We start from the raw sequence: 22,450 nt of genomic DNA on the forward strand, positions 1-22,450 counted from the left end.
AATTTTGGTCCTTTGGTCTAGTCGGTGGTCCAAGAAACCTTTTATACTTGCTATTTTAGACCAAACTGAAAAGTCTGAAGGTCTGGACCAAACAAGGTAGGTGTGAAAGCACTTCCACATGCACCTTTAGGCAGACACAAATAACCAAACAGAAAGTAACATGCTCATACAGATGAATGCAGAAACTAATTTCCGTTACATTTTTATCGTCTGGAACCAAAGCCTTCACTTAAATCCCCTTAAAACCAACTCAGGGCTATCAATACTGCATTCATACTATCGATGCCTGCCTTCATCGACCACATAATATTACATCAATTTACTGTTTCAGTTGTTGCTAATGTACCCGTTTGAAGCGTAGAAATACGTTGTGTTAACACTGTAATGAAAATCATTTAGTTAACTTCAGGACTCCCCTGAGTGAGAGAGGGCCATCTGAGTGAATCAATGATATTGACATGCTGAAGACTTTTTCACTGAATGCCACTGATTCTGTGAGCATGAATAGGTGAAGGTCATGATAAATTAGTGGATCCAGTTGAAACATATCCATCAATAGTGTGTTTGTGATTGCATCTCAGATCTGATTGCCCAAGATTAAGCTGCAAGCACAGAAAAATGTAAGACAAACATTATTTTGCTTCAATATGTAAGCTACATATAAGCTGTGGTCCTTTCTTAACCTTACGTTACAGCCATCTGGCAGATACTGTCCTCCAGGTAACCTCAAATAAGTGCATTCAATCCATTTAGATATTGTCTAAAATTAGCTTTGTCTCCACCTTTAGGCAAATTGTTAGGCTATTGGTAATTAACTGAAACACACATGAACACCAGACACCAGACACCTTTAGACATTTGGGTTCTATTACAGATGATAAACAAGCACAGAGCAGTTGGTTGAACATCAAGAGCAGGTGTCAGTGACAGCTGTATGTTCGGCAGTGTACACACTAACACACACAAACATGTTTTTTACTCATTCCCCCTGACATTGCCTTTTGTTAGCCATTATAAAACTCCCAATCAGTTGGAACAAATGATCAAGTATGTATTGCATTTTGAGCACGGTAAGCTGTGTAATATCTTTTCTTCTAAATTGGGAGGCCCGTAATTGCTTCTCTGCAAGACGAAATCACAACAAAGTCTGGCAGTTGCAGCTTGCTGTATTACCTCCTGTACCCGAGAAACATCTGCTTTTCGCAATGAAGACTTCAAAGAGGCTGTGGATCTTGAATTGCATTTAGCTGCTATTGTGGCCAGCCCAGGTAATCTTGATTAGGTGTTTAGACTGAGGCAGGGTATACAGTGGCACAGAGCTCCCCAGAGCTTTGGTCTAAAGCTATTAAAAGATTGTACATTATGTTCCCCTGGCTTTGAAGTGAGGGCCTGCTAGAGGACAAGGGACTCTGAGGGCTGAGTGCAATAGCAGAAGATTGATCTCGTACTTCTGTCTTTATCAAAGGAGACCCAAGCCCCGATGTAGCCAATCATTGCTACCGCCCGTCTGCCAATTGGCTGGACTAAATATTTGGTGCATTAGGAAATTGTGTACATTTAATAACACGTCTAATTACCACAAGTTACCGTCAGATGGCTGTTCTCCTGAAAAGACCAAAATGGCTATTTCATAAGGGCCTAACAACTTGTATGTCTGAACTCACTGATTTGTGAAACATATGTAATTTGTTCATAGAATATTGCCTTCTTTGCAAGGAGATAATGACGAGTGGGAGGAAGCAGCTTTAAAAAAATATATATATATTTTAATAATAAATTGTTTCAGGATTACTATGATGTTTCTGATATTCAATATTACATTATCATAACCTATTACTGAGGGTAACTATATTATACTATGTGTACAATGTTTTAGATAACTGTAGACAGGTTTCCAACCGATCCTTTGTTTCTAAAATCCTTGAAAAAGTTGTTGCAAATCAAGTATGTGACCATTTGCAGAGGAATGTCTGTTTGAAGTTTTTCAGTCAGGCTTTAGAGTATATCATAGCATAGAAACAGCACTGATTACAAATAATCTTCAAGCCTCTCAATGGACTCAGGTAGACCTCCGTGCTGCATTTGACATGCAATTAATCACAAGATTATATTACAGAGATTGGAACATGTTATTGGGATCAAATGAGCTGCATTAGGCTAGTTCAAATTGTATCTAATGGATAGATTTCAATTTGTTCATGTCCACAATGACTCGTTCATGTCCATAATGACTCCTTCAGGTCAAAGTTTGATGCTAGGTCCAATACTTTTCATATTATACATGCTCCCCTTAGGTGATATCATAACGAAACACTGAATGAACTTCCATTTTTGAGCAGATTACACCTCGATATATCAATCTATGAACCCACATAAGAGAAATCACTGAAAAAATGCAATAGTTTCAAAAGGGTGAAACTAAATTTTTTTTACTTCTAAATTTGGTCAAAACTGAAGTTATTACTAGTAAACACCTTTCTCTAAACACCAAATTCTCTATCTAATCACTTAGTTCTGTGGATGACTTGGCATTGGTCTCCAGCACTTCTGTGAGGTAAAGCAACTCTCGAGGATTGCTTTAAAAAAACATCCTGCTTCATCCTGCAAAAAAGCTAATCAATGCATTTGTTACTTCAAGGACAGATTATTGTAGTTCCTTGTTGTCAGGATGTCCAAATTACTCATTAAAAAGCCTGCAGTTAATCCAAAATGCGAGTACTGACAGGATTTTGCAAGAGAAATCACTTTTCTCCTAATTCAGCTTTTCTTCATGGCTTCCTATAAAATCAAGAATAGTATTTAAAATGCTCCTGTTGATTTATAAAGTTCTTAATGACCAATCATAGAGTGCTTTGATCTCAGAATTCTGACCTGCTTGTGGTTCTTATACTTTTCAAAAGTACAATGGGATGCAGAGCCTTCAGCTTTCAGGTCCCTCTCCTGTGGAACCAGCTCCGAGCTTCAGTGTGGGAGGCAGCCACCCTCTCCCCTTTTAAGGTTAGGCTTGAAACATTGCTTTTGATAAAGCTTATAGTCGGCTGGCTCAGGTGGCCCCTTAGGTATGCTGTTATAGGCCGAAGCTGCTATGGAACATCCCATGAAGTGCTGAGCTCCCCTCCTCTCTCTCTCTTTCACTATCTATGCATTTATAGGGCACCATTACATCTTTACGTCATGGTTTTTCTCTTCCATAGTTTTGTTTATTAGGGCCGGAGCACCGAGCATCGGTGCGAAAGCCCTGTTGTATTTCGTAAAAATGTTCTTGGTAGTTCGTCGTTCTTCTCCTTACATAAAGTGATTTGCCTTTTTGGAAGCTTTATCATATTCAAAAACTCATGAAAGTGGATACACATATGTCTCCCGGCGAAAAAATTCCGTATTCGAGTGGAGTCGCGAGTGGGCGCGGCCAAACGGCTCAAGAGCGCCCCCTAAAGAGATGCCCCGGCGCCCACATTTACCTAAATTCACGAAATCCGGTGGACACGTGTATCACACCTAGACGCAAAAAAAAGTTACATTGCACCGTTACATCAACTCGACAGGAAGTCCACCATTTTGAATTTAGTTGCCATTTTGGCCGATTCTGACACGTTGTACTTTGTCGAACTAGTCCGATAGATTTTGTCCGACCGACTTGAATTTAGGTTCTATGGATAGAAAACATGTTTGGGATTAAAAGTTGTATAAATAATTTGTTTTCATCGATGTGTGTGCCCGTAGCGTGGTGGCCATTTTGAGGTCTCGCCATGAAACTACAAGTTGCTTTAAATCTTATGTACATGGACCAACCTTCTCCAAACATCACAGGTATGATAACAGCCCCGCCCTGAAGACCCCTGTGGGGTAATATTCGCTCATAGTCATAGCGCCCCCTGTTGGCCACCGGAAATTTTGAATTTAGTTGCCATTTTGGCCGATTCTGACACTTCATACTTTCACATTCTACATCGAGCTGGTTGATCCCATGAACGTAAAGTCGGGTCACAATAACCTAAACATGTAGTTGATGATATATTGAGACATTCGTTCGATTTTGTCAATGGGTGTCGCCTGACGATGCGGCACAGGAAGTTGATGTTTAAGGTCAAAGGATGCTTGAAACCTCACAAAACGTGTCACATACATCCGGGGTGGTGAGATGATATATCTGATGTGCTTTGCGAGTGGGCGTGGCTAAACGCCTCGCTCGCCGTGACACAGGAAGTTGATGTTTAAGGTCAACGGATGGTTGAAACCTCACAAAACGTGTACCATACGTCCGGCGTGGTGAGACGATACATCTGATGTGTTTTGCGAGTCGGTGTGGCCAAACGGCTCGCCAGCGCCCCCTGCTGGAGACAGGAAACGAGACAAAAATAGCAACTTTAAGCAGCTATACGCAGTCCCTCGCGCGCTGCACGTTGGGGAGACGGCTTCGGGGAGACGGCTTCGTGGAGGCGGCTTTGGGTAGGCAGCTTCGGGGAGGTGGCGCACCAGAGTGCGAGGGCCCGTACATCACTGCTTGCAGTTTTAATTCATTCTCTTTTTCAATAATAAGTCCCATATGGTGAGTAGAACTGCTGAGTAGAATTCACAGGACCCAAAAGCATGACTCGCAAACAGCTCAATTCAAAAGCTCAAGTCTTTACTAAGATCTTATGGATCTTATGTATAACTGGAACAAGAAAGTCAGGTAAACCAATCCAGAGGAACAGGCTGAGGCAAAGATCTGAGAGTCAAAAATCAGGAAAAAAAACTGTGTGGAACACCTCGCACTAAGTACAACAGTTAACTGGTGCAGAGGGCAAGGAACCTGCAGACTATATACACAAGAGCAAGAGAGTCCATTATGACACAGGTGGAACTAATCAGGGCGGTGAAGGAACAAACACAGGAAGTCAAGGCTCTGAAAAGGAGTGACATATCAGCCCACAAAAATAAAACATGGAGTGGTAAAAATAAAAAATGTGGAAACAAGGGGAACATCAGTGACAGGAACGGATTGTGCCAATACCCCCTCTTCTACAGAAAACTACTGATAGCCCAAGGTGATCAGAGAGGCATTGGTGGAAGTCCTGGATGAGGTCTAGGCCCTGGTGACAGACAGCCAAAAGTGATGGACCGTGTAACTGGTCCATCATCGATGATCCGTAACACATGGAATGTGGGGTGGATCCTCATACATCTGGGAAGTTGAAGCCGCCCAGCAAGCAGGTTCACCATCTTGGAGATGGGAAATGGTCAAACGAAACAGGTACAATTCAGGGGAATTCAGGGAAAGGTCCCAGGTGGTGGGCCAAACCCTCTGTTTGGTAAGGGATATGGTTAGCAGTGGTCTGCTGGCAGTTGGCCAACTGCTCACTGCAGGCCACATTCCCGAGCTATACTTGACATCCCTGCATGCAAGTGTGGTGGCACTTCTAATTAAAGGCTTGGGCATACAGACACAACATTGACTTATTGTCTCCAAGGCAAGAAACAAGAAAGGCTGCTATTCATATGTGCACTGGAAGAGGAAGAGACCCAAGAATGAGCATGGCAAGCTATCAGGAGCATATTCAACCCAAATGATTAGCTTACTCAAGGACGTCCGGTTCTGGACAGTCATGCGAGGAGCTGCCTCCAACTCTTGATTCAGATGTTCAGTATGGCCGTTGGACTGAGGGTGGAAGATGGAAAGAGTTTGACAGAGGGGAGAAGAAGGATTTCCAGAACTGAGAGATTAACTGAGGACCCTGGTCTAACACCACATCTCTTGGGACACTATGCAGATGGAAGACATGGTACAACATCACCTCCACCATTTCTTTGGTGTAGGGCAACTTGTCCAGGTAAATGAAAATGTACCATATTGTAACATCTGTCAACCACTGTAAGACTGTGGTTACAATCTCCAGGTACCAGGAGAGAATTCAGAGAGCCAGTGAGTGGACGATGAGAGGTTTTACTTCTGGCACAGATGGGAAAATTTACCACATACACACTTCTCTCCATAGATGGTCACCAAAAGCGCTTAACCAAGAGAAGAGTTTGGCATACCCCAAGATGAAAAGCAAGAAGGTTTGTGTGGGCCAAGAAAATAAGAACAGAGAAAGACAGGGACAAACAACCGGTTGTGAGGACATCCATGTGAAACCAAGACATTAACACTAGCCTGCCTGACCCGTTCCTCAAGGTTCCAGCCCCTTCCAGGCAAGAAGGAGGTAGGGTGTGGTAAGGCTGGGGGTTTCGGGCATCAGGGTAGCCAAGCTGGGGTCAAAAAGGCAGGACAAGTTGTCAGGTTGAATATTTTTACGGCCAAGGCCATACAACAGGGTGAAATTTAAATGATTAAAGCACCCATCTGGCTTGTCCGTAGTTAAGCATGTACTGTAAATGTCAGTCCAGACGACAAAAGGCTGCTCAGGCTCCTCCAGTTAGCGACTCTATTCCTCCAAGGGGACCTTAATGGTCAACAGTCCTCTGTTCTCCATGTCTTAGTTTCTCTGTGATGGAGTGAGTTTTCCTGGGAATACCACTGGAACTAAAAATATACTGATGTTAGGGCATGCACAGGAGAAAGCAATAGAACTGAACCCTGGAAAGGAGACTGATGGTATGTGAAACTTGTACTCATTAACCTTCACATAGAGCTGATTGTTGAGAAGGTGCTAGAAAACCCGGTGGACATGTGTCTCCCTGTCAGAGGATAAGGATGCTACCCAGATCGACAAAAGTGAATGGATTAAGCGTGTCTCCGAAAAAAATCATTGATCAGTGACTGGAAAACTGCTGGAGCACTGGTGAGACGAAACAGCATAATTAGGTACAAAGTGGTATTAAAAGGCATCTTCCACTCATTCCCCTCACGGATCCTCATAAAATTATATGGATTTCTCAAGTCCAGTTTGGTGAAGATCTTATCTTCCCGCAACAATTCAAGAAAGGGAATACCTGTTTTTGACTGTGAGCTTGTTAAGGCCTCGGTAGTCAATGCAGTGAAAGAGAGTGCTGATGAAATAGAACCCAGAACCTGGGTGATGAAGAGGATGGGCGAATGATGTCGGCAGCCAGTGAAACGTCTATGTATTTTTTCATGGCTTCCCTTCCAGGAGCTGACAGGGAGTACAGGTTCCCCTTAGGTGGGAAGGTTCCAGAAAGCAGTTCAAAGAACCAAACATAAGGTTGAAGAGGTGGCAAGGAAGTGGCCTTTGTTTTGTTAAAAAATCTCCTTAAAATATAGGTAGCAGGCAGGGACTTTGGACAGGTCAGGAAAATCTGAGTCCAGAGAAGACAGAGGAGGGTAAAGAGCAAAAGGCTGGTCTTTCTCTATGGGCTCAGGTGAAGAGGCGGTGCTGAAAACCAGAAAAGGTGGTGGCGCCGGAAGAGGATTTGAAAAGAAAGAGCTATCAGAACAATGTTCTCTTCAACTTCAAATCTCCCCAGTAGGGCAGTTTGTGTGGGGATTGTGTTTCAATAGCTATGGAGAGGGTGAAGAAATGAGAACTTAATGTGTCTGTGTGATTCTTGGCCATAACAAACTTAATAGGCTTAGGCTAGGTTATACTAATCAGAGAAGATCAAAGTCAAGACAAGATGGCACACATTCGCAGCGGCTTTGCTCTTCCAGTGGTATTTCGTTACGTTTGTTTTGTTTGTTGTGTCTGCTTGTCTGTCGATCAGCGACTCGACATATAAACGGGAAGACCTTCTAAGGATTGGAACATAATGCAGTAAAATGGGGTTTATCCGGAACTATCAATACGAACATATTCCGAAAGACATAGTCTGGCCAGCAGGGTCTCAGTGGATTACTATACCAGAGGGAAGACGCAAGAGGCGGCAAAGGGAAAAGAAACAGAAAAGAACAGGCTGAAAAGAACAGGCTGCTGGGTTGGAATGCGAGCCAGGCTAAAGAGAGCCCCCCCACAAGCCAGCACTACCCGGCATTTACCTTTCCAATGCCAGATCGCGCTACAACAAAATGGAAGAACTGGAGCTGATCATTGCGGCACAAAAATCAGTGCAGGACTGTTAGATATTGGTAATATCTGAGACCTGGCTCGATACGGGGATCACTGACGAGGCTATTATGCTAGTATAGCCGCGCAGTGCACGGAGCCGACAGGACCAAGAACTCGGGTAAGAGCAGAGGCGGGGGGCTATGCATCTACTCCAATAACAAGTGGTGTACAAACACAACCGTGAAAGACGGACATTGCTTGCAAGAACTAGAGTACATAACACTGAGATGCCGACCCTTTTACCTGCTGTGGGAGTTCACAGTTGTTATCAGGTAGCATTGGACATCTTTACTAACAGCCATTAGTAAACTGGACACGACTCATCCAGATGGGATTTTTATTGTAGCTGGACTTTCAATCCAGCCAATCTGAGAACAGTCCCCCCTAAATTCCACCAACATGTGACAAAATACTCTGGATCACTGAGCAACATTAAGGAAGGGTACATACTGTACATACTCCACCCTCCCCCACCTGGGTCAGTCTAACCACTTATCACTTTTTCTCACCCCTGCTTACAGACCTCTCATGAGTAATAATTGTTCTGAGAACCATAACAACATGGCCTTAAAGGGGCATCTACTCAATTTAGACTGTTTTGAGCGAACTTGCTGGGACTTATTTGCACAACAAGACATAGCTACACATGCACAGTATTGTTTTATGTACAGAACTGTATTGATAATGTCATTGTTGATAAGCATATCAGATGCTTCCCAAACAACAAACCGTGGATGACTAGGGACGTTAAGGTCCTGCAGGTCCACAAAACAGCCTTCAGGTCTGGCGACCATGGATGTGATGCCCTGTCCAAACTGAAGAAAGCCATCAAGGAAGCAAAAGCAGACTACAGGCAGAAAATTGAAGGACACTTCAGTGACAGGGACCCTCGTGTATGGCAAGGCATATCACCAACTTCAGACGTAGCAGAGTGTTATGAAAAATAGTAACTCATTGTCAGTGTGTAAATTAAGTTACTGCTATGTGTGTAAAGTTTCATCTAGTCTATGCATTAAACTGTAGTTGAAAGGTCACTACTGCATGCACAAATCACGAATTCCTCTCCTGCAACACACATCCCCTCGGAGGAGGAGGAACTGGCTTATCTAGGTTAGCACGCACATAAATTAAAAGCAAACATACCCATATAGTGTGCAAAGAACATTTAATGCCTACACACTCACGTTGCACAACATGTGAACATGTTGACATATGACATGATTACATATGACTGTAATCACGTGCTGTTATGTAACCCCATATGTACAATAAAAGGTGCAAAGAGGGAAGTCTGATTCGGAGTTGGCTGATGCCAGGTGAAGAGCTTACAACTCTAAGACCCTGCACGGACTTCCCTTGCTGCAAGTAAAACTCAGATTTGGGTCCAAGCCTTGTTTTTGTCTGACTGTGGGTTTGATTCTTATCCTATCAGCGCTATGTTACAGTTCTGAACCTAACATACAACTTGGTCCTTCGAGCCGGATCCCAAGATATCGCCACCCAGTGAGGAGGAAGAGGACACACCGGAGTCTGTCGACAGCCAGGACATCTAGGATGCCTGCAAAAAGACCTGGGGCGTGAATTCGTGGCCAGGCCGGTGCTATAACGTCTGAACTCCCCTCGGTGGACGACGATTGACGGGATCCTGAATCACCCTAGGAGACAGAAACAACGCTAAAAGTAAGGAAAGAGTACGGCTCTATAACCGTGAATGTGCAATTAGGTGACTCCGCCGTAAGGGAGGTCAATTAGGTGACTCCGCCGTAAGGGAGGTCAATTAGGTGACTCCGCCGTAAGGGAGGTCAATTAGGTGACTCCGCCGTAAGGGAGGTTAATCAGGTGACTCCGCCGTAAGGAAGGTTAACAGAAATTAGGTGACTCCGCCGTAAGGGAGGTTAACAGAGAGCTCGAGCGAATGTGTGTGTGTGTGTGTGTGAATGCCACTAGTGGAAGCAACAGCACAGGAGGAAACCTAACGGTGTAAACATAATCCTGTGGTCTGTTGAAGTACACATAGTCGTGGATTAAGGAAAATAGGTCCTGAAAAAGACACGTAGTCTGTAAAGGACACAAAGAATATTAACATAATGGGGAGTGAAAACAGTAAGCCTGCCTTAGAGGGAGACTCCAAGTTTATGGAACGGGCATATCCAGGCAGCACCAGATTCCTAGACAACTGGAAGAAAAAGTTTGATTTTGACGGAAGATTAATGTACATTTCTTGCAATGTAAGAAAGTAGTAGAAGGATTGATGCTAAGTGTGTCGGGAAAGACAGGGAAAAACAAGCGGCGAAAGGAAGAACAGTTAGGTGTAGCTAGAAAATGGTTAGAACAAGCAAAAAAAAGGAAAAAAGCAGGGAGAGATAAGCGTACTACGCTGCAAGCCACGGCAGTCGTAAAACAGGATGAAGAGACAGGACCCCCATCTGATATACATCGACAGCGGAGGGAAGAAGCAGAGAGAGCAGTTAGAGAGTTGGAAAGATTAGACGCAGAAGAGGAGCGCCAGAGACAACAGGAATTAGAAGAGGAACAAAAAGTGATAAACGAAATTGGCCCGACTGCAGCTAGACTAACTAGTCCCATAAGAACTAGAAGTCAGACAGCTGGAGCAGCTGGCGTGTATCCAGCGTTGACAACCTATAAAGAAAAATATGGCATACTACGGAAAAATGACAACTGTGAAGGGTGCGGCACAAAGCCAGACCCCCTGCCAAAATGCAGCTCTGAAACATTTCCACTGATAGCTGTGGCAAACCCGCACTATGGAGTGAACGATGACGATGCCCGAACTATTGACGTATACAGACCATGGACGGAGAGCGAATGTGCAGAAGCATGTAAAAGCTTAGGAGACTATGTCACTGATGTGGAGGGATGGATAGAGAGACATAAACAGTTAAGAGACTCCTACCGCCTCAATGGCATAGAAGTAGAACAAACGTTTAAAAGATGTCTCACATATAATTGGAATAGAGTAAGAAGAGTGTACACAGGGAAAGCAGCGGATGGTAACGTCCTAGGCTATACGGTACAGCAGAACTAAGTGCCCAGATACAACCCGTGTATGACAGCATGACCGAAGTATTCCGTCGGAGACCAGACTACGCTAAAATAGCACAATGTAGACAAAAAGAAGGAGAGGACGTATATGAATACAGGACAAGACTGGAGGGAGTGTTCAGACAGAATAGCGGACTACACGACGACAATAACGAAGATGGCCCATATCAACAACAACTAAAACAGGCTCTGATTTCAGGCCTCCACCAAAGTATAGCTGACTTTATTAGAAAACACAATGTTAACCACCCGACAGACGGACTCGTTCGGTGCATGAACTGGGCTCAACACGCCCAAAGTATTATAAAAAAGAAAAAGAAAAAGACAGCCGAAACTACAGCCACATACTTATTAGACTATGATAAACCCTTCACACAGACAGTGGACTGCAAAGGTCCGTTTATGATATCGGTACTGACACAAGAATATGGAGGAAAAATGAAGCCAGTAGCTTTCTACTCTAAAAGATTGGACCCAGTGGCGTGTGCACTACCCCCGTGTGTAAGAGCAGTATGCGCAGCAGCACAAGCCGTACAGTGCTCCGCGGAAGTGGTGTTGTTTCACCAATTAACACTGCTAGTCACACACGAGGTGGATGTTCTGACGACACAAACTAAAATGACATTCTTATCACCAGCAAGACATCTCGCTATAATATCGGTACTGCTATCACAGCCACACATAACCCTGAAGCGATGCACCACATTAAATCCATCCACACTCATGCCCACGCCAGAAGACGGTACACCACACAACTGTAAAGCCTTGACAGAACAAATGTGCAAACCCAGACCAGACTTAACTGACATACCCCTAACAGAGGGTATGACATTGTATGTTGATGGGTCAAGCTCAAAGTCACCAGATGGAAAAACACAAACAGGATTCGCTGTGGTCACAGGCAAAGAAGTTGTACAGGCGAAAAAATTAGCCTCGAACCTCTCAGCCCAGGCAGCAGAAGTTATAGCCTTAACAGAAGCATGCAAAATAGCACAAGATCAGAGCGTCACTATATATACTGATAGTCAATATGCATTCTCCACGCTACATTTATTCGCAGCCCAATGGTCACGGAGAGGAATGACCACATCCACAGGAAAACCTGTCGAGCATGTGGACTTATTAAAAGAACTCCTTAAAGCAGTCCTGTTACCAAAGAAAATCACAGTATGCAAATGTGCAGCGCATACAAAGAAAATGGACAGAATAAGCAAAGGCAATGCATTTGCCGATAAAACAGCCAAAGAAGCAGCAACAGGACAATATGGCATGTACACCATAGTCCATCAGAAACCAAACGAGGAAATCAAACCAATATCTAATGAAATTTTAATAGATATGCAAGCGAATTCACCAACATCAGAAAAACAGCTATGGTTAAAAAATGGAGCACAAATACAAAACGGCATATATCACATAAACAACAAACCTGTACTACCACGAAACCTGTACAAAACAGCGGCCATTTTGAGTCATGGGCCTTGCCATGTCTCAACAGGAGGGATGGTTGAAGGGATACATCAACATTTCTATACAATAGGATTCAATTCATACTCAAAAGATTTTTGTAGATCATGCTTAATCTGCTGTAAACATAACTCCCAAGGAAACGTCAGACCAAAACGCGGTGTATTCCCGAGAGCTGAACACCCATTTGAAATAATACACATGGATTTTATTGAATTAAATAAAAAATAATAACTTCCAATATTGTTTGGTTCTGATATGCCCATTCTCCAAATGGGTGGAGATTATCCCAAGCAGAAAGGCAGATGCTATAACAGTAGCTAAAGCTATATGCAAAAACATCATCCCACAGCATGGCATCCCCAGAATAATATACAGTGATAATGGCTCACACTTTGTAAATGATGTGATAACATACCTAGCGCAACACTTAGGGATAACATTAAAAAATCACTGCTCGTACCATCCACAAAGTGCAAGATTAGTGGAAAGAGCAAACGGTACGGTGAAATTAAGGCTACGAAAAACTATGGAGCAAATAGGAAGGACCTGGCCAGAATGTATAGATCTGGTAAAAATGTACATGAGAATAACCCCAACTGAAAATGGACTAACTCCATTTGAAATAGTAAATGGTAGACCGTTCAAATTACCATTATTTTATGACGATGAAGAAAAAGAACAAGAAGAAAACACATTAACTGATTGGATGTGTAAAATGATGAAAGGAAAAGAAATAATGAGTGCAAATAATCTGCCAGACCACATTGTGTCCCCACAGGAAAATCCAGTCCAAACCGGTGACTGGGTGCTGATCAAGGTCATCAAAAGGAAGTGTTGGTCCAACCCCCACTGGACTGGACCATACCAAGTTCTCCTGACCACACCAACGGCCGTAAAAATCGCGGAGAGAGGCACCTGGATACATTTGAGCCACTGCAAGAGAGTGACCCCCTTGTCTGCTGCCAACAGCGGGTAGTGGTGGAAGTCTGGTTACAAAGGGTGGGTGTAGCTCTAGGCTCCCTGGTCTCAACCCATTGAAGAAAACAACTGATCCGCGCCCATAGTATCCTGTCAACAATGGCATGCAGGTGGGTTTATTTTCTTGTCGTAACCACTCTTGCAGGACTATGTCTCCTCCTGCTCCGCCACAACGGTGATGGAACTATAAGAAGAACAAGATGGACAAACCAGCAACCAGAAGAATGGACATGGACGGACGAAAACCCAAAAAACTCATGGGATACTAACATGTGGTACAGCTACGTAAAGGTCCTCGTCAGGTCGTATAATAAAAGTGATTGTTTTGTGTGTTCTCACATGCCACACTCTTCCAAACAAGTGACCCTACACGCCAAAATCGTGAGATCGAGGCACTCCGCCTCATGGTGCTCCAGAACAGGATGGTATTGGACCTCCTGACTGCATCTGAGGGAGGTGTCTGTGTGAAAATAGGAACTACATGTTGTACGTATATTCCTGACGAGGTTAACACCAACATATCCACTGCCATGAATGTCCTGAAACAAATGCAATCTGTTATGACCATAGACCACCCTGGCAGAGGAAGCTGGGATATGTACTCCTGGTTGACTACGGGCCCATGGTGGCATATGTTGCTGAAGATATTCATGCCTGTACTCGCGGTGTTGATAATATTCTGTGTACTCATAAGTTGTGTTATTCCCTGCCTATGGATGATGATGCAGAAGATGGTGGCAAACACATTATTTAATTATATGCTCCTACAGCAATATGAACGGGACCCCCCTGAAAATGAGTGAAATGATTCCAAGGTCTAAAATGATGCATACATTGAAAATGTGAAAACAAGTGGTGTTATGTTGATGTCACAATGATCTAAGGAATTTACAAAATGACAAACAGGAGGGAATGTTAGGAAAAATAGTAACTCATTGTCAGTGTGTAAATTAAGTTACTGCTATGTGTGTAAAGTTTCATCTAGTCTATGCATTAAACTGTAGTTGAAAGGTCACTACTGCATGCACAAATCACGAATTCCTCTCCTGCAACACACATCCCCTCGGAGGAGGAGGAACTGGCTTATCTAGTTTAGCACGCACATAAATTAAAAGCAAACATACCCATATAGTGTGCAAAGAACATTTAATGCCTACACACTCACATTGCACAACATGCTTATATATGACTGTAATCACATGTAACCCCATATGTACAATAAAAGGTGCAAAGAGGGAAGTCTGATTCGGAGTTGGCTGATGCCAGGTGAAGAGCTTACAACTCTAAGACCCTGCTTTACTTCCCTTGCTGCAAGTAAAACTCAGATTTGGGTCCAAGCCTTGTTTTTGTCTGACTGTGGGTTTGATTCTTATCCTATCAGCGCTATGTTACGGTTCTGAACCTAACACAGAGATACAACCAGCACCAGCAGCAGCGACTCACTAGCAGAGGAACTGAACCACTTCTTCGCACGCTTTAAGGTGAGCGAGGCAGAGACTGGGACTGGACTGCTACCAACCAATGAAGTTAGGAGGACGCTCAGAGACTGTGCAGATCAGCTGGCGGTGGTATTTAGCAGCATCTTCAACCTCTCATGTCATATTATACTGTCCCCAAATGCTTCAAATCTGCAATCATTGTGTCTGTCCCTAAAAAAACATCTATCAGCAGACTCACTGACTACAGACCGGTGGCTCTCACCTCCACCGTGATGAAATGCTTTGAAAGGCTGGTCCTAACACACATCAAATCCTCATTTCCACCTGCCTTGGACCCACACCAGTTTGCATACAGAGCCAACATATCAACAGACAATGCCATTAACACGGCTCTCCATAAAGCACTGGCCCATCTGGAGAACCCTGGAACATATGGGAGGATGCTGTTTGTGGACTTTAGTTACGCATTCAACACAATCACCCCCAGCAGAATGGTGACTTCCTCACAAACCGACCATAGAGCTGGGGGCCCATCACTCCCCACCCCTGCTTACAGGGATTCAATTCAATTGAATTCAATTTTATTTATATAGCGCCAAATCACAACACAGGTTATTTCATGGCACTTAACACATTAAAGCCCTTACAGCAGAACTTTACAATATTATACAGAGAAACCCAACAATTCAACAATTCCCACATAAGCTAGGTGGGGGGAAAAAAACTCCATAATAATAATTTAATAATGTATTATTTGGACATCCTAACAACAAGGAATTATAATAATCTAGCCTAGAAGTAACAAACGCATGAATGAGTTTTTCTGCGTCACGCCGAGGAAGGATTTTCCTGATTTTATTAATATTACGTAGATGAAAGAAGGCAGTTCTGGAGATTTGCTTTATATGGTGTCTAAAGGACAAATCCTCATCAAAGATGACTCCAAGGTTCCTCACAGTTTTGCTGGAGGCCAAGACAACGTCATCCAGAGTAACTAAGTGATTACAGAAAGAGTTTCTGAGGTGTTTAGGACCAAGTACAATAACTTCCCTTTTGTCTGAATTTAGAAGCAGAAAGTTTTTGGTCATCCAGGCCTTTATGTCTTTTAAACAGGCTTCAAGTTTTACTAACTGATTAGTTTCATTTGGTTTTATAGAAAGATATAGCTGAGTGTCATCTGCATAACAATGGAAGTTGACGCAGTGCTTCCTGATGACATCTCCTAATGGAAGCATGTACAAAGTAAAAAGTATTGGGCCTAACACTGAGCCTTGTGGAACTCCATAACTAACTTGTTTGTCTGGAAGACTCATTGTTGACATGGACAAACTGGAATCTATCTGATAAGTAGGATTTGAACCAGTCTAATGCAGTTCCTTTAATCTTCGTAACGTCTTCTAATCTCTGCAATAAGATCGTATGATCAATCATATCAAAAGCAGCACTGAGGCAGAAGAACAAGTACAGAGACGAGTCCATTATCTGAGGCTAATAAAAGGTCATTAGTAACTTTCACCAGTGCTGTTTCTGTGCTATGATGAACTCTAAAGCCCGACTGAAAATCTTCAAACAGATCATTCCTTTGTAAATGATCAAAAAGTTGATTTGCAACAACTTTTTCAAGGATTTTAGAAATAAACGTCAGGTTGGAAATTGGTCTGTCGTTTCCTAAAACAGCTGGACCAAGAGTCGGCTTTTTAAGTAAAGGTTTAATTACAGCCACTTTAAAAGCCTGCGGTACAAAGCTGGTTACAAGAGATAGGTTGATTTGATCTAATATGGAAGTATTAATTAAAGGGAAGACTTCCTTAAAAAGTTTAGTTGGGATGGGATCTAACAGACAGCTAGAGGATCCAGATGAAGAAATAATTCTAGTTAACTCAGAGAGCTCAACAGGAGAGAAATTTTCCAAGTTTACATCTGGTCCTACAGTTGCTTCCAGGGCTACTGTGCTTAACATCACATCAGTGACTGTGGCAGGAAGGGTCTGCCCAATTCTCTCCCTAATAGTGAGAATTTTATTGGTAAAGAAGTTGATGAAGTCATTACTGCTGAGAGCTGAAGACAGAGCTGTGACTCTTCGTCACTATGAATGTAGTCCATTATTGTAACTTCAAATGTTAATAAGAAGTGGTCCGACAAAACAGGGTTTTGAGGAAATACAATAAAATTTTCCGTTTCCATGCCATACGACAGAACCAGATCAAGGATGTGGCTACCACGGTGACGGGTTTATTTACATTCTGAGAAAAGCCCATAGAATCTAATAATGAGCTAAAAGTAGAACTGAGGCTGTCGTTGTCCATGTCAACATGAATGTTAAAGTCTCCCACTATCATCACTTTATCTGAACTCAGCACTAAATCTGATAAAAAGTCAGAGAATTCAGTTAGAAACTCTGAATAAGGACCAGGTGGGCGATAAACAACAACAAATAGAATCGGTTTCTCTGCTGTCCAGTTTGGGTGTGAGAGACTAAGAGTCAGACTCTCAAATGACTTATAACTAAGTTTCGGCTTTGGATTAATTGATAAACTTGAGTAGAAGATTGCTGCCACTCCTCCTCCTCGGCCTGAATCTCTAGGAATATGATAATTAATATGACTGGGAGGAGTTGCTTCATTAATACTGACATATTCTTCCTGTTGCAGCCAGGTCTCTGTGAGAAATCAATCTGATGATCAGTTATCAAGTCATTTACTAACAGAGGTTTAGACGAGAGAGATCTGATATTTAATAGTCTGCTTTTAATTGTCAGATTTTTTTTTGATCCATTAATTTGGTAGGATCAATTTGACATCAGCAAGCTAAGAGAATGGTGCTCCCTCAACAACCTGCCACTTAACATCTCCAAAACAAAACAGCTCATCATCAACTTCAGGCAACGAAAACAGGAACTTGATCCTCTATACATTGGAGGAGACATGGTGGAGAGAGTGACCAGCTTTAAATTCCTCAAACTCTGCTTAGAATGTGCAATAACCATGGGATAACTGCAATATATACAGTAGTATTTAACCGAGTAGTTAGAACTTTTATTACAATTCCCATTTTTATGTTTTTTACAATGATCTGAATGTGTGAGTGTGTATGTTGTCTTTTTATATGCATTATTATACAACTGTGTGAGCACTGAATTTCATTGTACAGCTATGCATGTCAGGAGTCCGGTTTTCCTCCGTTTTGCCCCCGATCACCCCTCCTCCTGTGTCCCCTCAGTCCCCTGTCTGCTTGTTCTGTGTCCTCCTCTCCTCACCTCCCGTGGCCACGCCCCTCACCGGTCCCAGCAGCTGCAGTCACTCACCCCAGATCACCACCTGCAGGTGTGCTGCATCTCCCTGATCACCTCCCCGGACTATATGTACCCTGCCCCTGCACTCCTCTGGTTGTCGGTTCATTAGTTAGTCACCCGTCCGTCCGTCCTCCCTCCCTCCCTCCGTCCGTCCGTCCGTCCTCCGTCCGTCCTGTTCCCGTTCCCCCGGCTCTAATTCCACCTGCAGAGCTACCTGTCGGAGTCACCAGTTGGTGGAGTTGCCCTCCCAACTCGGAGGATATAGACTGTTTCTTCCAGCGGTCCTGTCCGCTGGTCTGCCGGCTGCCCTGCCAACTGTGTCTCCCTGGATCAGTCAGTTGAGTTGCCCTCCCGACTTGGAAGCAAGTGGACACTGTAGGTGCCACCTTTTGGTTTGTTTTTGCTTATGGAAATAAAGACTGTATTTTGGAACTCAAACCCGAGTCTGTGAGCCTGCATTTGGGTCCTGGTAAAACACTAACCTCATAACAATGCAATAACAAATATTGATTGATTGCAACAACCATCCACCAAGAGCACTTGCTTCAAGGGCTTTAGTGAGGGGGACAATCCTTAGTTTCAATCTTCTGGCTTAGCCCCAGTCAAAAAAACTCTCATCTACCCCCGAGTCAATTAAAACACAGTGACTAACCTGCTGATCGGGAGTGAGAAGCTTAAGACGAGTACTTAGACTAGCACTGTGGAGGTTCTTTTGCTAATGAGCCTGGTCTTTTCCTGAGCATGAAGTCATGAATTGTCCAAGCTGTGAGCAGTAGAAGCATCGACCCTCCTGAAAACAGCACTGTCGTTCTTCTGGTGAGAACCTTGTCCTCCCATGTTGCATTAGCTCCTGTGGAGCTGCAGAGGGCAAGGAAGGCGCTGGAGAGAATGGTGAGCATGCATACTGTTGCCTGGAAGGAGAGCAGTTGCAGGAAGACTGCCCTCCAGAGTAGGGAGGGTGTACTGTGGATCTGAAGCCCTTTTATCAAATTGTCTATCTTGATGGAAATGATATTATAGAGCCGAGAACCGAAGGGAATTCGAGTGGAGCTAGCTGATCTTTTAGGGATTCAGACAGTCCGTGAATGAAAACGTGAAACGATGGCAAGGTAAGGAACTCCATGGCGCAATCTCAAACCCAACCGTACCCTACCCTGACAAAGTCCCAGTAAGAAGGGGGTGTGAGCAAATATCTTGCAAAGAAAGTCAGTGAGGAGCTGGACAAATCACATGACTGCCTTTTGCTCACAACAAATTGGTTGTCTGACCTAAAAGATTCAATAGCGATGGCCATTATCAAAGAGAAACTCATTGATTCAATGAACAGCACCGCTGCTGACATGCAGCCAGTGTGAACACACACATGCACTGCCACAGCTGAGAAGTAACTCGCGCACCACACCGGCAGTGTGTCCCAGGCTCAAGCCACAGGAGGAGATACAATAGCAGCAGGAGGAGGTCGAGGGGTGGCAAGTTGTTGGAATTGCTCCATAAATTGACAGATCTGATCTCCACTGTATCCTCCCTCATAATGTGGCTAATGGAAGCAAGTTGCTCACAGGGGTGGGTAAGTCTTCTTCCTTGCATCTGAAGAGAGGCTTGGCCAGAGTCCGAGTCAAATGACTCCCTCTTATGGCCAATTTGTACTGTAACACTGTTGAGTAGAACTGACTAGACTTACTGCTGTACAATGACTACAGCCAAGGTCGGCAAACAAATCCAGAGCAAAATGAGAGAGCAGACCAGAGACTCAAAACCCAGGAGGAGTATTACTAGAAAACAAAAGGGTGAATTACTTAGCACTGATTACAAAAACAAACTTTCACAGAGGGGAGAGAACACAAAAACTACGGTATACACAAGGGGGGAAGAAACAGTTAGACACTGGTGCAAAGTATCAGGGCAGGGTACCTACCTACAGGGTGTGATTACCTAATCATAGCAGTAGGAAAATACACAAATACTGTGTTGAAATGGAACTTGCTGGAGCAAGAGTTATATTATACTGATGGGATTTAGCAAGACAGATCATATTTCACAGATTTTAGCTTCTCTTCAATGGTTTCCTGTTAAATCAAGAATAAATATTACAATTCTCTTGCTCACTTACGAAGGTCTTCATGACCAGGCTCCATCGTATCTTAGATATCTTTATAGAACCATATCATCCTGACAGAGCACTTCGCTCTCAGAATGCTGGCCTGCTTGTGGTTCCCAGAATTTCCAAAAGTAGAATGGGAGGCAGAGCCTTCAGTTTTCAGGCTCCTCTCCTGTGGAACCAACTCCCAGTTTGTGTTCGAGGGGCAGAAACCCTCTCTAGCTTTAAGGTTAAACTCAAAACTTTCCTTTTTGACAAGGCTTATAGTTAGGGCTGGCTCAGCATCCCTTAGTTATGCTGTTATAGGCCAAGGCTGCTGGGGTACCTCGTTATGCACTGAGCTTCTTTCCTCTCTATACACTCATATCTCATCATCACATCTCCTTAACTTCATGCTTTCTCTCTCCCATACTTTTTGTTTATTGTTTGTTGCCTCTCCATACAGTTCCCTCACTCACATAGTTTCTGCGCAATCTTTTGCACACAACCCCGACCATGGAGCTGCACATCTCTGCTCTGTGATTGCTGGCCCCATCAACAGTTCATGTCTTGGATCTCTATGCTGTCCTTTTCTCTCACCCCAACTGGTCGAGGCAGATGGCCGCCCACCTCTGAGCCTGGTTCTGTCTGAGGTTTCTTCCTGTTAAAAGGGAATTTTTCCTTCCCTGTTTTTTCCGCCCATCTTACGTGGGAGTAGTTGGGTTCCTCTGTATAATGATGTAAAGCTCTGTTGTAAGGACATCAATGTGTTAAGTGCCATGTAATAACCTGTGTTTAGATTTTGCACTATATACAATTTAACTGAATTGAATTGAACTTGTGAGCTCATACAACATGGGAAGGCATGTGCACTGTATGCTTGGTGTTCAAGTGGACCGGTTGTAAAAACACTGTTGCTAGGCAATGGCAACAGCGTCTAGAAACCTATCAGGCCAACAGTTTAGCAAGCTAAATCTCATGTTCACATATCAGCATATGAAGAATGAACTGCCCAAATAATACACATTTCACAGGTTAATTCTGCTTTATGGGGACTTGTCCCTACAAGAATATTAATCACAATGCTGGAATTAAATAACATTTTTACATAGATTTTAAATTAGTTTATTGATAAGGTTGTTATTTATTGATTATTTTTAAGTTAAGCCTAGTTTTGTTTATACATCATACTGTTGCCGTAATTCACCTGATTCAAGATTAATCCTATGGAACAGGAAATAGACTTCATGCAAATTGCTGCCCCTTCCTTTATGCCCCATGTACCCCATTAAGTAGAACACGCCTTTGGGGAGATTGGGCAATGAAAAGCTAATAAGTGAATTCAGAGGGAAGATGGCAAACACAAGGGTTTAGGAGAGGGAAAGGCTCTGGCTCTGTTTTGCCATAGCACAAAGCTAACAGCTCTTGACTATGTAAATGGTGATGATATGAGACATTGTGGAGGGTTGGGGCTCAGATGGGTGAACAACGTTGGGGGTATAATAGCCAGCAAACAGTCTTGTGGCCCAACAAATGGGGAATGTGGGCCATCCTGACCAATTATGCTACTGTGTCAGATGCAAGGATGTCTAAGAGTGTATTGGTAACCATGCGTCTCTGATGTTGTTGTTGTTGCACACATCAACTGATAATAAGACAGACAAGTCTCTTTTTTATATGGCAGAGGAGAAGGCAGCAAGGCTCCTTAGCCAAATAAATTCTCCAGACTGGGTCAAAGGAAACATATGAGGATATTCTCTTAGTTGTTGTCTGACAGGCACGATAATTAAAGGAGCATAAGCTTGGCTGATGCAGAAGGAAAAAAAACAACAACAACAAAGAAAATGAACGTTTAGTTTGTATTCTGCTAATGAAAAAAGCTGCAAACAAACTGCCACCTAACAGTCTAGAATAACGTTGGACAGTTAATATACTGACCTGGCTGCTTTTCTTATTATATAACTGCACAGCAAATACAGATCTCTAAAAAATATACAGAAACAAAAATATGAAAGAATAATGCGTTGTGCACTAGCAAGCCCCAAAACTAGCCTCAGTGTTTAAACCATGTCAATACATTTAATGGATCTAGGCATGCTTCTATAAATGATTTCACTGCAAAAATTAACTATCATAAAATCAATATCAT

At 43.2% G+C, this 22,450-nt stretch overlaps 1 protein-coding gene across 1 annotated transcript in view; it reads right to left on the reverse strand.

Moving 5' to 3' along the window:
• The window catches only part of LOC138207643 (uncharacterized), a 34,126-nt gene that overhangs the window by 7,418 nt on the left and 4,258 nt on the right, over positions 1-22,450 (reverse strand). The window lies entirely within an intron of this gene.

This window comes from Embiotoca jacksoni, unplaced genomic scaffold (assembly GCF_022577435.1).
Source record: "Embiotoca jacksoni isolate LCO1_2020_lvr unplaced genomic scaffold, fEmbJac1.0.p SCAF_33, whole genome shotgun sequence".
Classification (NCBI taxonomy): domain Eukaryota; kingdom Metazoa; phylum Chordata; class Actinopteri; family Embiotocidae; genus Embiotoca; species Embiotoca jacksoni.